The following is a 14,523-nucleotide window of genomic DNA, read 5'->3' on the forward strand; positions in this document are numbered from 1 at the left end:
CCGGGAGCGGCGGGAAAGGTCTCGGTGCGGGGCCGCTGCAGCACGTGTCGGCTTGGTTTGTGTGGGGCTGCCTGCCGTGCAAGCACGTGAAAGGTTTTCTCCTTCAGCAGGCTAGGTGGGAAAAATGTGCTGTGTGCAGGGTGTTTAATTATTTGCAGATTTAATTGGGGTTTTTTTGGTTGTTTTTTTTTGGTAATACGGCCATCCATTATGTTGTATGTTTCATTTGCATTTGCTTGTTTAAACTGTTGCTTAGATAGTAAGTGAGCAGCAGATACTGCCTTAGTTGATTGTGTTTTCCATGATGATGAATTGTGCTGTGTACCTACTGTCCTTGATGGAAAGTGCTGCGCGAAATTCTACTCTTTATACTTGGGTAAATTAAGGCAAATCCAAACGCTCGGGCTGGGACTAGAGAAGGGATGTCAGATGTCACAGAGCTGCTCTTCCTGCCTTGCCAGTGGAAGATTATGTCCCCCCTGCATGGAAAAGAGACTGGACCTTTTGCCAGTTAGGTGGGAATGTGTAAGCCCGTGGGGAATTCACACCGCTTAATTATTTGTATGCATAGAAATTGTGTTTGCTGGTTCTGGAGAAGAAAGGCAAAGGATTGCTTGTAGCTTTGTTTGGGGCTTTTGGTTTTGTATTTTTTATTGGTTGGTTGGGATTTTTTTTTTTTTCTTTATAAGGTGAGGGGAGTAATTGAAATCTTTCTTTGAACATTCATTTAATCTTCATATCTGTAGTTCTAATTTCTGGCTAATATGTTCACTTTTCACCAGACAAGTTAAAATTGGCAGAAATAAAGAAAAAAATTCCCTGCTCAGGGGAATCATCATGTGAAGATAAAGTTGGCAGGAGAACCTCTGTAATTTTCTGGGTAGCAGAAGGATATGACCAAGTAAAGCATGGGTTTAGCAGGCTTGGTTCTTAAGAACTAGAGTAGTCTCTTGGGCATTCTTATGCTAAAAATGTAAGCTGACTTCTCTTTGAAGTCCTGATTTGGAAATGCCCATCTCTACCACATCTAATTTTTTACATTGGATTCCAAAGTAGATGTAGTCTCTTCTAATCTTGCAGAGCAGGGTTCTGGAGTAAGTCTTTGTTTAAATAAACAAAAATACTTGTATATGTATATGTTAAGAGATGTGCTATTTTTGGTTTTGAATGCATACCTCTGAATCCATCATTCTGCAGGTTTCTTTTTTCTATTGTCTTGATAGCATTTCAGTCTAATCAGTATTCAATGGGTGATGTTTTTGCTCTCTAAATTTAGCTGCTGATGTTTATATACTACTTGGTATTCTGTATTGGTCTTTGTAGAGGGCATCCTGCATAGATAGATCAGCCCTGATGCCCTTTGTCCTGGAAAATGCATCATCCCAATTGACATATTAACAGTGGGCTTTTTAAAGGGATGAATATGTTAATCTGGCATGCTTTAAGACCAATGGAGTCTTTAGGTCTGTTAATGTATACTTGCTCTTCGCGTGTGCCTTACACCTCGGGGAGAGGAAATGGAGTGAATGACACATTATGCTAGTGTTACTACTTTTTTTCTTTTTTTTCTCCCATATTTATGCAGACAGTATGGGTGTCGTGTCAGAAGCAGGCTTGTAGTCCAGTGGGATGTTCCATGGGACACCAGGCTAAGGTGAACAAGTAGGTAATCCAGGGCATGGCAGGATTAGTCCACAGGGTGCAATCTGGTCAATTACTTTTCTACCTGAAAATCTCTTTAACTTTTAAGTGTATTTTTCCATTACAGGACATATTACTGTGACAGATGTGACTTTTCATAGATTTTTGGCAAGTGGCTTACTGTTTCCTCTGGATGTCATCACTTATTTCTTACCCTTCTTGTTCATACTTAGCATCTTAAGCTGGTTTAATTTCACTGGCTGTGAAATAAACAATAGCCATCATGAGATGTGATTGTGTGTACTGTTGAAAAAGTCACTGAAATGTAAGCATCTGCAACAGCTTTTGTAGGTGCATGAAATTTTTAGAAGTAATGGCTGTTCTAAGGAAATCATTAGAAAATATTTCAAGGTGAAAAGAAAGCTGATTCAAGAGTTGTTGTTACTTCCTCTCTTCTTTCTAATGGCATGTTTTCATAGAGGACTTAGTTTTATGAATTGAAAATAAAAGTTGATTTAAGATACTAATTCCCCATAGTGATTGGGAGGATTCCTGGAATCTTGTGTGGCATTGACTTTTGTTTTCAGCTCTTCAGTGTTGTGGCATGGATTTAAATGCTCTTGGAGTTCCATGCTATATATGTACATCCTGACTGCATATCAGTCTGCCAAGCTTCAGTCACAGGACACAAATAAAACAGAACAGAAAAATAATTAATGCAGAATGTGAAATTGTGGAAGAGAATATTTTATGAGTCTCATCACCTTCTTCATTACTATGGCTTTGTGATCTTGTTTTTCTGTTAAATTAAGTGATACAAAAATAAAGTAATACAGCCAGGCTTACTTTCATTTGGGTTTCACAGTGATGCAAGATATTTTCCAAAGTGAATCTTACACCTTCAACCTGTCATCTCCTTTTTGTGTCAGATAAGAGGCTGAAAAGCATTGGTTTTACTTGACGCAGGCAGGTGAAACAAACTTGCACAATTTCCTTTCTCAAGACTTCTTGCAAGCCTTTTGTCAAGTATCACAGCATTGCTAAGATTCAAGGTTTACAGGTTGTGTGCTGTAATTTAGGGTCACAAAATTATGTAAGTTCTTGACTAGAGTAGGAAAAATGGGTACAGATATATCACTCCAGTTATGCTGGTTCTGTGCCATATGTGTGCTTTATGTAGGAAAAGTTTCCTGATTCCTGACTTAGTCAAACTTAGTCAAATTAATTCCTCAATAACCTGTGATCATATTAATAAGGAAATTCCTTTTTCTACAGGAAAATGATTTTGTACCATGCCTCTTAAGGCAGAAAACTCTGTATGTGTGTCTTTCCCAGCTGCAGAGGTGACAGGAGATGCTTTGAACACAGCATGGCATCGCAGTCACTCAAAGAATGTGCTCATGCTTTGACCAAGAAATTTAATTTAGTGCTTTGCTTGATTAACAGGCATCTATAACCTGGTGTCTTACTTGCAGTCAAGAAGACCTTTTTTGATAGGGTATTTATAAAACATTCTGTTGGCTTGGGTCCACTTACTGAGGTGCGAGTCACAAAAAGCAGGATGGATTAAACACAGTGCAATGTGTTTGGCAGTCACTGGGAGAAAGTATGCAACAGAATTGCTTGTCTTATTTTTGTGGTGGTTTTGGGAGGGTATTAGAAACAAGAAGTGCAGTTATTTGTGGTATTTGTGGTGTTACCTCTGTGGTAAAGAGTGGTATTTAGATTCTTGCTTGTCTTTGGTAAGTTTTAAACCCCGGCTTTTGTAGTCTTCAAGACTTCCCAGTGCTACAGGTAAAACTAGTTTGAGTCACTCTTAAGAGTTCCTAGATGTAGAAAGTCAAATTGCTAGCAGGATATGTTTATAATAATGTGCTGAGGGTATTAGCACTTTGTTTTTCTCCCAGTATTTATTTTTTGTTTGTTTAAATCATCTGCCAAAAGAAAGACTAGTTTTGATGAGGAGCACTCTGCCTTGTAGGACATAAACATAAGAAATAAAATAGCTTTTATCAGTTAAGGGGAAAATATTGAGTGTATATACCAACTTTTTACTCTTAAGATTATAAATGAACCAGATTAGTTTGTCTAAGTATAGGGTTTGTAATGGAATTATGACAATAGTACTCTTGATAACAATGACTGGACTTCACCTATGAAGGAACTGTTTCCACTTCATTGCTCCCAAGCTTGTTTCTAAAGCTAGTTTAGATTTTACTCGAACAGATGTAGTCTAAACTAATTTAACTGGTTCTAGCACCCCAAGTTGCTCCACACAGAAAATGCTTGTGGAGGCTTTGTAGGGAACGTTGAGGAACAGATCTGACTTCAAACCACCCTGGCCCGTCTTTCCACCTGGCTGCTGTTTACCCTGTCCAGGTTGTTGTGTTGCCATGTTGAAGGGTTGCACAAGGATGAGAATGAGCAGTTGGGAGGCTGAAGGAAAGTGGGGGCGTAAAAGCTTTGTCCTCACATTAGTCAGTGCTTGAGTAGTCTTGAAAAATATTTCTGATTCTCTTTTGGTAGCTACCAAAACATCACTATGCTTGGTTTGGTTTTTCTTTTATACGAGAAAAGGCAAAAAAAGATTTTTGCTTGTCTTGTAATTTACAAGCTATTTGAATAGCTCTGGGTTATCTAACTTTAATAAAGAAGAGTAACTGGGATGGTAAGAGAAAACAGAATGGATTTTTTTTTCTTAATATGAGTCCATTTGAGTCTAAAGTTATGTTGATGAAGTAAAAGCAAGATTTTGCTGTGCCTCCCCACTCCCCAGACCTTATTTAAACAGTTGTCATGCCATGTGGGAAAGGTCAGCTGAGTACAGCGTATGTATTTGCCCATTATGTTTGAACACATTGCCCTAAAGTTTGTTAAGACTGTTGTTAGATTTTTTGGGTCTTTTTTCCATCCTCTTGAAAATTGCACTGCTGATGTGGCAACATGAGCTTCTCTTTCTTAACCCACCTTCTTCACTCTCCTCAGACCCCAAAAAAGAAATTGTTGATGGTCACTGCTTTCTATCCACAGAATTAACTTTTTTGACCTCAGAGATTTTCAGTGAAGCGGGCAAACATCTGTTTTCAGACTTCTTAAAAGTTCAGGGGATGCATTCTCCAAGTTAAAAACTAGTGTCCCAGAACAGTGTGCTTACTCAAAAGAAGGAGTCTAGAAGAGGTTAACCGGGGGGGTTTAGTTTGCATCAGTTCTCTCTCGTGGAGTGCATCTTCAGTGTGGCTGCTTAACGACAGCGCAGGGCAGGTGGCTGGGTCTGGACTGGGTGCTCCTGCTCTCTCCCTGTTCAGCTCTTGGTTGAAGTGGCTCCTGCAAGTGGCTCACAGCTCAATGCAGTTCTTGAAAGCAGTGGGAGTGTGAGGCCAGGGAAAGTACACAGACTGACACAGTCTGCTGTTTCCCTCAGTTAAATGAAACTGCGCCTTCCGTCTGTGTTCGGGATTGCTGCACAGCCATCTGACTGCAGATGGAGGGGCAGCTTTGTTATCTGGGTAGGAGGATCTAACTACAGGCCACTGTCAAGAAGCATTGTTCACCCGGCCTACTTTCCTGCTTTTGAGTGAGAAGGCTAATGAAAAAATAAAATTTCCACTGGTAGAGTTGTTTTTTGCCAACTGGTTTTTGCTGTCCTGTTACACGTCATTTTGCAAACTTAGCAGTGTTAGCATAAGGGGAGTGGAACGGGCACGTGATGGTGAGCAGATCCGCCCTGGTAGCAGCTGTCAGCTTGTCACAGCTGTATCACAGAACATACTGTAAGTTACCTGTGCTAGAAATTAGTGGCTAGTGCATCTGCATGGTGTCTTGACTTTGGTGACAAAGCTCATAAAGAAGCTGCTGTAACTACTGTTTTCTCTGCTCCTGTACCCCTCTGTAGTTTGCTGATCTATGTTGTGCCACTTAAAAGTGCATACTGCAGGACTACTCTGTATTCTGAATAACTGAAATTATAAAAGTAGCCCGCTTCATACTTTTATCTTCTGGTTATTTTTAACCCACATTATTTTCATGAGGCAATTTGTAATGTGGTCCTACACTGGTTGCCACCTGCAGCATCAGATGAGAAGAGTAAGAACTGATCTGTGAGAGTTTGGCAGGATCTTCTGCAACCAACTTCTTTGTTGGCAGTCAAGAAACTTAATCTTTACCATGTAGCATTTATTCCTGACAAACTTCTCCATGTAGACAAACTTAGGGTATTTAAACTGTACTAAGTGTGCTGGCATTTACAGCTTTATGAGTGGGAGTGCTGTGGTGGGTAATTATATGAAGGTGAAGGGAAGGGCTAGCATAGCCTTTGCTAGGTAGGAAGCTAAAAGATCTGCAAAAGTAGAAGGAAGCCAAAATCATATGACTGTAGACATTTGGAAAAGAACTCTTCTCAGTCTTAAGAGAATGGTTGTTTCAGCTCTGTCATCTATACTTTTTCTTCAGGCTTTTATTTTTTTGACTTACACTTTTTTCATTTTTCTTGGCTATCTCTCTTTATCTTGCCAGCTGTGAAGGTATGCTGTTGGCATGCATGCTTCTAACAGATGGGGTTATTTGCAGATACATTTGCTTCAGATTGCTGATGTCTGAACCAAAGCAAAAAAGCAAGGAAGGCAGAGATTTTGGGCTTGTCTCTGTTGGTTTAGTTTGCCTGGTTTTCCTGCCTCATTTCTGTCTGAGGTAGCTGTGTGGATGGCTGGATAATTGCTACCATTGCTGTCCCAGTTGCCCTGAGGGCTGCAGTACTTGACCAGAACAGTTTGAGGGTTGCTGTGCTGTACTAATTTAGATGAAATGTTAGAAGTAGTTTTGTGGCAGTGAGTCAGATTCTTAGCTGGTATGTTTGGCAAAGTTTTCTTTCGTGAGTGCAGTAGCCCTGTAGTTCTTCAGCTGGGGACCTGTCTCCCTGCTTCTGCTCCAGGCATGGAGCCCTGCTTGCTGTTTGAACTGTCTGACCCTCATCAGCACAGAGTGAGCTCCTATTTTCTGTCTAATGCAGAGGGATTTGTTTTAGTAGTAAAACCCTTATTGCCCTTTGCTGCTGTATGATTCTAAAAAGTTTTAATTTTAGGTGTGATGGAAACAGAACTGATCTTGCTTTCAAGGGAAGATTTAGAAATAGTTTTCATGCTTTCTTCATGCACTGGAGTATTGAAGAACTCGTTATTGTTTAGACAGGTAACTGGTAGTCTCCACTATCCACATGCTGAGGGACTGTGCAAAATTATGTCAAAGCAGGTGTTTGAAAATTTCCACAATTGGATCCATATTTCTTGCAGTTACTCAAGTATGTGTGGAGACCTGAAGCACTTTATCAAAAAGCTGCAAATGAGTTCTAAAATTATGGAAACTGTGGCTGAAGCGAATAGGAATTTGCAAACATCAGCACCACAAAGCTCTTGATGTTACTGATTTAGATGCTTTTGCCCTTTTGTGAGCATTGGCCAGCATCACCTCATCAAGAAGGTCAGTGGAGTCATGGGGGATGCATGTGGTCTCTGTGTCTGAGGAGGAAAGGCAAATGCTTTGTGCTTTGGAAGGAGGAGGACTGAAGGAGTGTAGAGACCAGTGTTTTCTCTGCAAGGGTGCTTACCAACCTTGGGTCACTGTTTTGTGGAAATAATGCCACTTTACTCTTGGTACAATTCTACAGATATTTGAGAATAAGCACAGAGATCCAAGAAATAGTGTGAGACACCTGGAAGACTTGGTCACTCTTTCTGTATGCTAAAAATGAGGTTTGGCATATTGCTTTTGCCTGGCAAAAGTCTGTGTTGGTGTTGCAAATTGTGTTTTTAAGTGGTTTGGCTTCCTTAAAACAAGCTGTTTGAGGAGAGTGCTACAGAGTTAACATGCTGCTTTAACCACGCACAGCTGTGGAGGAGGTTTTGAGCCCAGCATGATTACTGAACATTAGACTGTTTTTTGTTCACAATTACGACAGTGTCAGTGCACTTCAGAAAATTACTTTATTTGAAATTTGCTCATACTAAATCTTAAAAAAAAAAAAGTTGTGTAGAAGCATCATGAGGTTAAAACTGCTTAGACTATTGTGCTTTTGCTATATTTTTTCCTTTCTTGTTCTCCTATTTTTGTCCCTCCAGAAGTCTATCATTATGGGAAGACATGGTTAAAACTTGGCTCTGCCCCTTCTATCCTGCAAGACTAAATTGTTCTTAAGGCAAACCAGTTTAATTGTATTCCAAATGCTTCCTTTTTGCATTGTTTGTTTCTATTAGGTAAATGGTCCCAGTGGGGATAGTATCTTCAATTCCTTGTATGTCCAAAGCATTATTATGTTTCAATCTGATCCTGTTAGCGTTATATTGTGCTGGGGCAGCAAGACAATGGTGTGCATTGGTTTGGGGGTTTTTTTTGGTAACATAACCAAAGCTTTCTCTACAGCTATTTTGGTCTTGGATGTACAGTAAGTCTCCCTGTCTGTGCTCTAAACGTGACCATGTTAGAAGAACAAATTGATGCTGAATGCAGATGGCAGCCCTGTCCTGGAGCTGTACTGTAAGAGTGTCTGGGAATAATTGTGTAGTAATGCCAATGCTGAGATTATGGGAGGTTTTGGGGATAGAAAGCTGTTTTTCTGAACAAACTACTTTTTTCTGTGATCTGTATGATTGGCTTTGGGGATGGTTCCAGGAAGTGTCCTGCAATAATTGTTCTTGGAAAAACTGCTTTTAAGTTTGTATTGAAACTGCAGGGCTGTAAACTGCGGGACCAAAACTGAATCTGTCTTTTGAGTATTTTCCATTTTTTTCTGTTAAATGGTGACATGTTGCTCCTGGTTATCAATTTCTTCTACGAGAAAACAATCATTGAAATTTAACTGCAGAGTCTGCAGGAACCTTTCCAGTTCACTTGTCACACTGAGGGGAGCCCTGCCTTGCACAGGCAGGCTGCTGCTGTAAAATGAAGTCAGCCCTTGCAGCCCTGTCTCCCCCTCCTCTGCCCCCAGTCTGGTCTCTTTTATAAAAGGGTTTGGAAAACCTTCCTCCTCCTTGCCTGGCCCTGTGTCCGAGGGGGTTGTGTCTGTGAGCAGGGCTGGGCCTCAGGCCTTATCTCTGTTGTCAGAGCTGCCTGCCTGGTAGGTGGCAGTGGGGGCAATGCTTTTTGAATTAGACTTTCCTGTGCTTAGGGAGGCCCTTGTTTTTTTGTTTTAACAGCTTCCTATTGTTTGAACAGCAGGTTATCCCCTCCCATGCTATTCTAGCTCTTTCCTCCTCCCTTAAACAATTTTTCTGTGCAAGTATTAATCTGAGCAGTTACTCTCACAGTGAGTCCTCAGTTTTCCTAACTTGCTCTGTTCTCCAGCTTCTGTTGTGATACCAGTGTGGAGTTCACACAATAAATAGAAAGCAGCTTCTGAAGGTAGGTCTTTCTGATTTTTAATTCAACATCACCACCACTGTGATGTGACTGTTTTGATTGAATTCAGGTTGTCATAGGAATTCTCTCCTACATATGGTACTGAAAGATAGAAAATTCTGCTTTTCAATGTGGCTGGCTTTTGTTTCTAAGATACAAAGAAAGAATATTGCTTCAGTTAGTTAATAGTTCGCTTTTCAGAGTTCCAGTCCTGCTAGCTAATGGTATTTCATATGTGTACACTTTGTTTATGATGTTCTACCTCTGTGAAAGGTACTTTCTAAGACATAAGCTGCCTCTGGTCTGCCATACCATAACTTTTTCTGTCTAATAGTATCCATGATAAATTTGAAGATAAAACTTGTCAGAATCTCTTCTCACCATATCAATTGTTACAGCTGGAAAGGATGTTGGCAATTCATTTCCCATCCCACTTATTTTACCATATAATAATTACTCAGTCAGAAGTGCTCCAGACTGCTTTTTTGATGTTGTTAGATGTTGTTTTCCTTCCCTCTACTTGTTGGATCCTGTGTAAGAAAGTTGATCATGAAATGAGGTACTAAATATATGCAGAGCTTTTATATTATTTTAATGTGCTGATTTATAAAAGTCAACTTGCTTTATGTTTTCCTGATCCCCCGCCTTCTATTAAGCGTCTTGTTTCCAAAAATAGTAATAGTTTTGTGATTGTTTGAAGTCTGTCACTGCTATTTCATACTTTTTGCAGTTCAGCTTAGCAAAAAGTATGTATTTGTTTAAATTTCTACATTTGAAAAAAAAGAAACAAAACCCCTCACACTATTTTGATATATTTAGTGATACTAAGCAGAAGTTCTAATTCCACAAAATGATAAATCCAGTTCTAGACTTTGTCATCAGAGAAGGAAGGGGGAATAATCTATGTATCAGTTCTAATACTTGACATTCAGTATAACAAACATTCTACCTGTTCTAATGCATTCCAGATTGTTTTTATAAGGAATGTCTTCTCAGGCAGCCTAAAACAGACAAGAATTACAAAGACATTGATTATAGTCTTCAGAGGCAGGATTCATCTGATCTGTACCTGGGAGATGAAGTCCCAGTGTCCTTGCCCTGACTGTAACTTCTTGATAAGCTGATTCAGGTCACTAACCTAGTAGGACATAAAGCAAACCCCCTCCTCCCCTCTTGCCATCTCTCCAAATGTGCTAATTTTGTGAGCTGAATTTGCTTCTGTGAGCCTAAGTGTGAACTGCCTGCCCCAGAGTACTCATGTGGAGGGAGAAGTGTCCTCTTCACACTACTATGGTGGCCCCAAGATTTTGGCTTCATTTGGTTATTTAATAAGGTTCCTCTCAGAGGTTGTCTGAGATTATACATCCTCTTTCTGGAATACTGTATTTCATGGGAGTTAGAGAAGCTGTAGGCTTTTTTATTACTATTATTATGACTGACAGTTCAGAAACCTTTTGGGGTTTTTTGATGGAGAAGTGTTGCAGTGGATATACAGAAGTTTGTGTTTTCTGAAATTGTTAACTTATGATGTAGTTATGTCTGTAGGTTATGAAAGTGGTCTCAAGAGTTTTAGGTATCTTAAAAACCCAAACAGGATGATTCCAGGTTAAAGAGTTCTCTGTTTAAGGCCAGAGAAACATGACAAACAGCCTGTGGAGTGAAGGAAGCAGACTGTGGTGGCTGTCAGGTTGAACAATGGTTTTGGCACACCTGCTGCTTTGCTACTGAGCTTCCCTGTGTGCTTGGCAGGAAAGGAGTGATTTGGAGGATAACCAGATAGATTTTTAGATGTTTTTGGTATGTTTCCATCTTCTCTGAGGGAGAGGAAACAGAAGCACTTGCTTTATAATGTAACTAATGGCTGGTTGAAGACTGGGACCATAAACTTGGGGCAGGATTTAATAATGCCCTTAGAAATGTGGAAGTCAATATTATGCTAGACTTGAGGGCCCTTAGAAGGGAGTGCAGGGAGACTGATTTACCATGGGAAGGGGGAATGGTTGGGTATAGTTAAAGCAATGTGTTAGAGAAATTTATGCTCATACTGCCCCTCTGAGTAGGCATAAACATAATCAAGAAGCAAAATTAAGAGAGCTGGAACAAATGCATTTGGAAAATGTTTTTTCAGTATGACAGTTTTTCAACTCCACCATGTTCCGACTAATATTATTCCCTTGATGCTTCTCCTAGAAGTTGACACAGATGTAAGATGTGAGACCAGATAACCAGATTACAGTCATATTAATAGTCTTTTTAAGTGATGTGTAATGCCATACATATTTATACAAACTTTCTCTGGAGCATCTCATGTACATGATTTCACAAGAGGATATTGCTGTCCCAAATTGCTGAGTACCTGGGTCACCAGAGTCTATTGGAATTGGAGAACTTAGGTGTACTGGGAAAAAATGAGAATGCTGAAAAGCTGGAGTAACTTCCTTTTAGTCTAGCAAAGAAAATGCCTCTAATACTGTACCTTTTCACTCAAGCTCAGAACAGTTTAACTTTAAATGGAGTGAGCTCAGTTCTGATGGATGAGAAATGTAAGATTTTTCCAGATCATCCACTTACTTACACGTGTGCACGCACGTGTGTGTGCATGATTTATTTTATTTTCTTAATCACAGAGGAAGGATGCATAGACTCTTGATCTGGATAAAATATTACTATTTTTTCCTGTTTCCCTTACAGGTGTGTGTATAAGGAAGTGCTGTAAGACTTGTAATGCTGGTTAAGCAATGGATAATAATTATAGTAACACTGTGTCTGAATGCTTTTGTCAGTACTGAAGGAAAATTTTGTAAATGATTTCTCAAAAAAGTCATGGTGTAATGGCATAACTGAAAATACCATTGTGGTGTGGTAACCCTTCTTGATAAGGATAGCTGTTACAGATGTTGCTTTCCCAGATGTCAGGTGATTGTTCCTTGAAGCCCAGTTATTCTGAGGAGAGAGGACTTTAACAGGACAGTGTTTGATTTTGTCCTTTTATTGCCTTGCTGCTGTTCTGGATCCGAGTTTTTTTCTGCGTCAAGTTGCTAACGCAACAGTTGCATCTCTTCAGCAGCTTCTTATGTTTGCCAATATATTGTCTGGGGAATTCTGGGGAAAACAAGTTCTATTGTACAGCCTTACAATGCTTGTAGATGCGAGCCTGGAGCAATATCAGCTGGTCTTGCACTAACAGGATTTGGCAAGAGAAGGTGTGGGCAATGTGTGACTGCTTTGCAACTGGAAGGTGAAGATTCTGTCCTGTGACCCGCTCTAGGGGATCCCAGTGTAGGGAGTGGTGGCTGTGTAACCTGTATGGGAGCCTGCAGGAAGAAGCAAGTCTTAGGGCCCATTTTGGATTGCCATGGCAGGGTATGGAGTCCTCCACAGTTTTTGAGATGGATGTGCCTAACCCTTCTGCTCTGGTGAGTTCCCAAAAGACTGAAAGTATTTTAACATCAGAAAAGCTATATTTTATTTAAATAGTAATAGAGATACTACTTTTTTAAAAAGAAATGTTTTTAAAAAAATCTAGGGAAGACAAAATGGAAATAGGCTTGTGTGCACGTTTCCTCTTACCAACCATGTCTCACTTTCCCAGCCTGTCAGTCACTGAATGGCCCCAAATGTCTTACTGGAAATTTTGTGCTAAGACTAGCCATACCACACAATCCCTGGAGCTTTCATCTTTGAACAGCCTTGGTATCTCCCCAAGAGGGCAGGACGGGACTACCCCTGCCCCAGGGGTGTTACATGGCATAGCCGCACTCCTAAAGAATGGCACCCATAATTAGAAGCCAGAAACCAAATGCTTACATAAATGTTACCATCCTGAGACCCAGTTACTTTCCTGTTTCCTACTGTGTGTGATGGAGTGGAAGAACCCCTAAAGCTGCTGTTGTCTCTTGCCTGAGACCTTTCCCCAGAGCTTCTCTGTGCTCCAGTGCTGTTCCCTGAGGTACTTTGCTTAGGGAGTGGCACACATCATTGTAGGCTGGGCATTTTTTCTCTGTGGCGGAAGAAGAAGATGAACCGAGTACACTGAATAGAAGATACAAGTTTAGGAAGCTGTGCTTTCTAAATTTCATGTGTTCTGTGCTGGACTAAGCCAGAAGCTGCTTAATCCTTTGTGCTTAACGTTGCGGCACTCCCGGGAGTCCCTGTTCAAAGGGTATGTGGGTTATGTTTAGTTTCACAAGTGATTTCAGCCAAATGCAACATCAGATTTGGGAGAGTAACAGAAGTAGCTGCTTGTTTTTTTGTAGAGCTCAGACCCACAGAAGCATTGAAAAAGTTGAATTACTGCTGAAAGGAATTAAACTCAATCTCTAAAGTAAAAGCACACCTTTTTTTTTTTTTTTTTTTTTTTTTTTTTTTTTTTTTCAATGCAGGTTGATATCTTATTGTCTGATGTTGAGCTAGACTGCAGTTTTCTCTAGGTACTCTTTCAGTGTTGAAATTAGTGGCTTTAATATTTGTTGTTGGCTGGGTACTTTGCGGTCCTGTCAGGACAGGCCTCCTTTTTGTGTATGAAAGCATGTGTACATATCCTTAAATTTGCTCCTTGTCAGTCTGTTTTAAAATAACAGCATGGAGTTTCATTAGAGGTGTTTTCCTTTGCACATGTACTAGTTGGTTAAATGTATTATAACTTCCCTGGGCACCTTCAGAACTGTTTTAATTTTATCTTTAACAGGTTTCTTCAGTTGCTAAGAAAAGAGCTCTTGTGACCTATCTCTTCATGATCTTTTTCCGCCCATGAGCAACACACAAATAATTTGGAAAGGCCCCGTTCAGGGTATATACTTCCTCTTGAGTGCTTCCTGGGGCTTGGGTTTTTTTCTGGCTGGGAGAGATTTTGGGTTTTTAGAGGAGGTAAGGGGGTTTGGGTTTTTGTTTGGATGGGTTTGGGATTTTTTGGTGGGTTTTTTGTCGGGAGCTTTTGGTGCCACTCAGTTGGGTCATTTCATTGCCAGGCAGAGAAAAAAAAAATGAAAGCTGTTGACATCATTCTTCTTTTTCTTACTCCAACACCCAACTGATCTGTTCAGCTTGTATTATACTGCATTTGCACAGCTTCTGCTTCTGTGACCCATTAGGACAGAGCTTGCTTGTGCTTAACAAGAGTCTCTTTCATGCTTTGTGGATCTCTCCAGGCCACAGCAGGACACAAAATAATCCCTTTTGCATTTGGTAGTTTCACAGTACTTTTCTGGTGAAGATAAAACAACCTTTCTGAATGAAAACAATAGCATCATCTCCATAAGCTTGGTTTTGATAGAAGGAAATTGTGTCATTGTTTCTGCATCTTATAAAATGAACAGCAGTTTGTTTGAGTTTTTCTTCCCCAGCACATTACTTACAGATTTTGATATTTTAAAATCTTGGAAAGAGTGTTATAAGTTTTTTAAGTCAGTATGTAATTCGTTTCTTATGGTAATGTCTGTTAAGACTTAGAGAACCAGGTTTTGTGAATCATAATTTAAAAATTTGTATTTGTATTTT

At 40.0% G+C, this 14,523-nt stretch overlaps 1 protein-coding gene across 8 annotated transcripts in view; it reads left to right on the forward strand.

Moving 5' to 3' along the window:
• USP54 (ubiquitin specific peptidase 54) overlaps positions 1–14,523 on the forward strand; it is a 93,511-nt gene that overhangs the window by 22,476 nt on the left and 56,512 nt on the right. Inside the window, exon 1 of one of the 8 annotated variants that reach the window (XM_041473872.1) lies at positions 1–115. The exons of the other annotated variants lie outside the window; for them this stretch is intronic. The gene's annotated coding sequence lies outside the window, so the exon portion shown is untranslated. The remainder of the gene's footprint in view (positions 116–14,523) is intronic. 8 annotated transcript variants of the gene reach the window in all.

Source organism: Pyrgilauda ruficollis, unplaced genomic scaffold (assembly GCF_017590135.1).
Source record: "Pyrgilauda ruficollis isolate IOZ18807 unplaced genomic scaffold, ASM1759013v1 scaffold11, whole genome shotgun sequence".
NCBI classification, from domain to species: domain Eukaryota; kingdom Metazoa; phylum Chordata; class Aves; order Passeriformes; family Passeridae; genus Pyrgilauda; species Pyrgilauda ruficollis.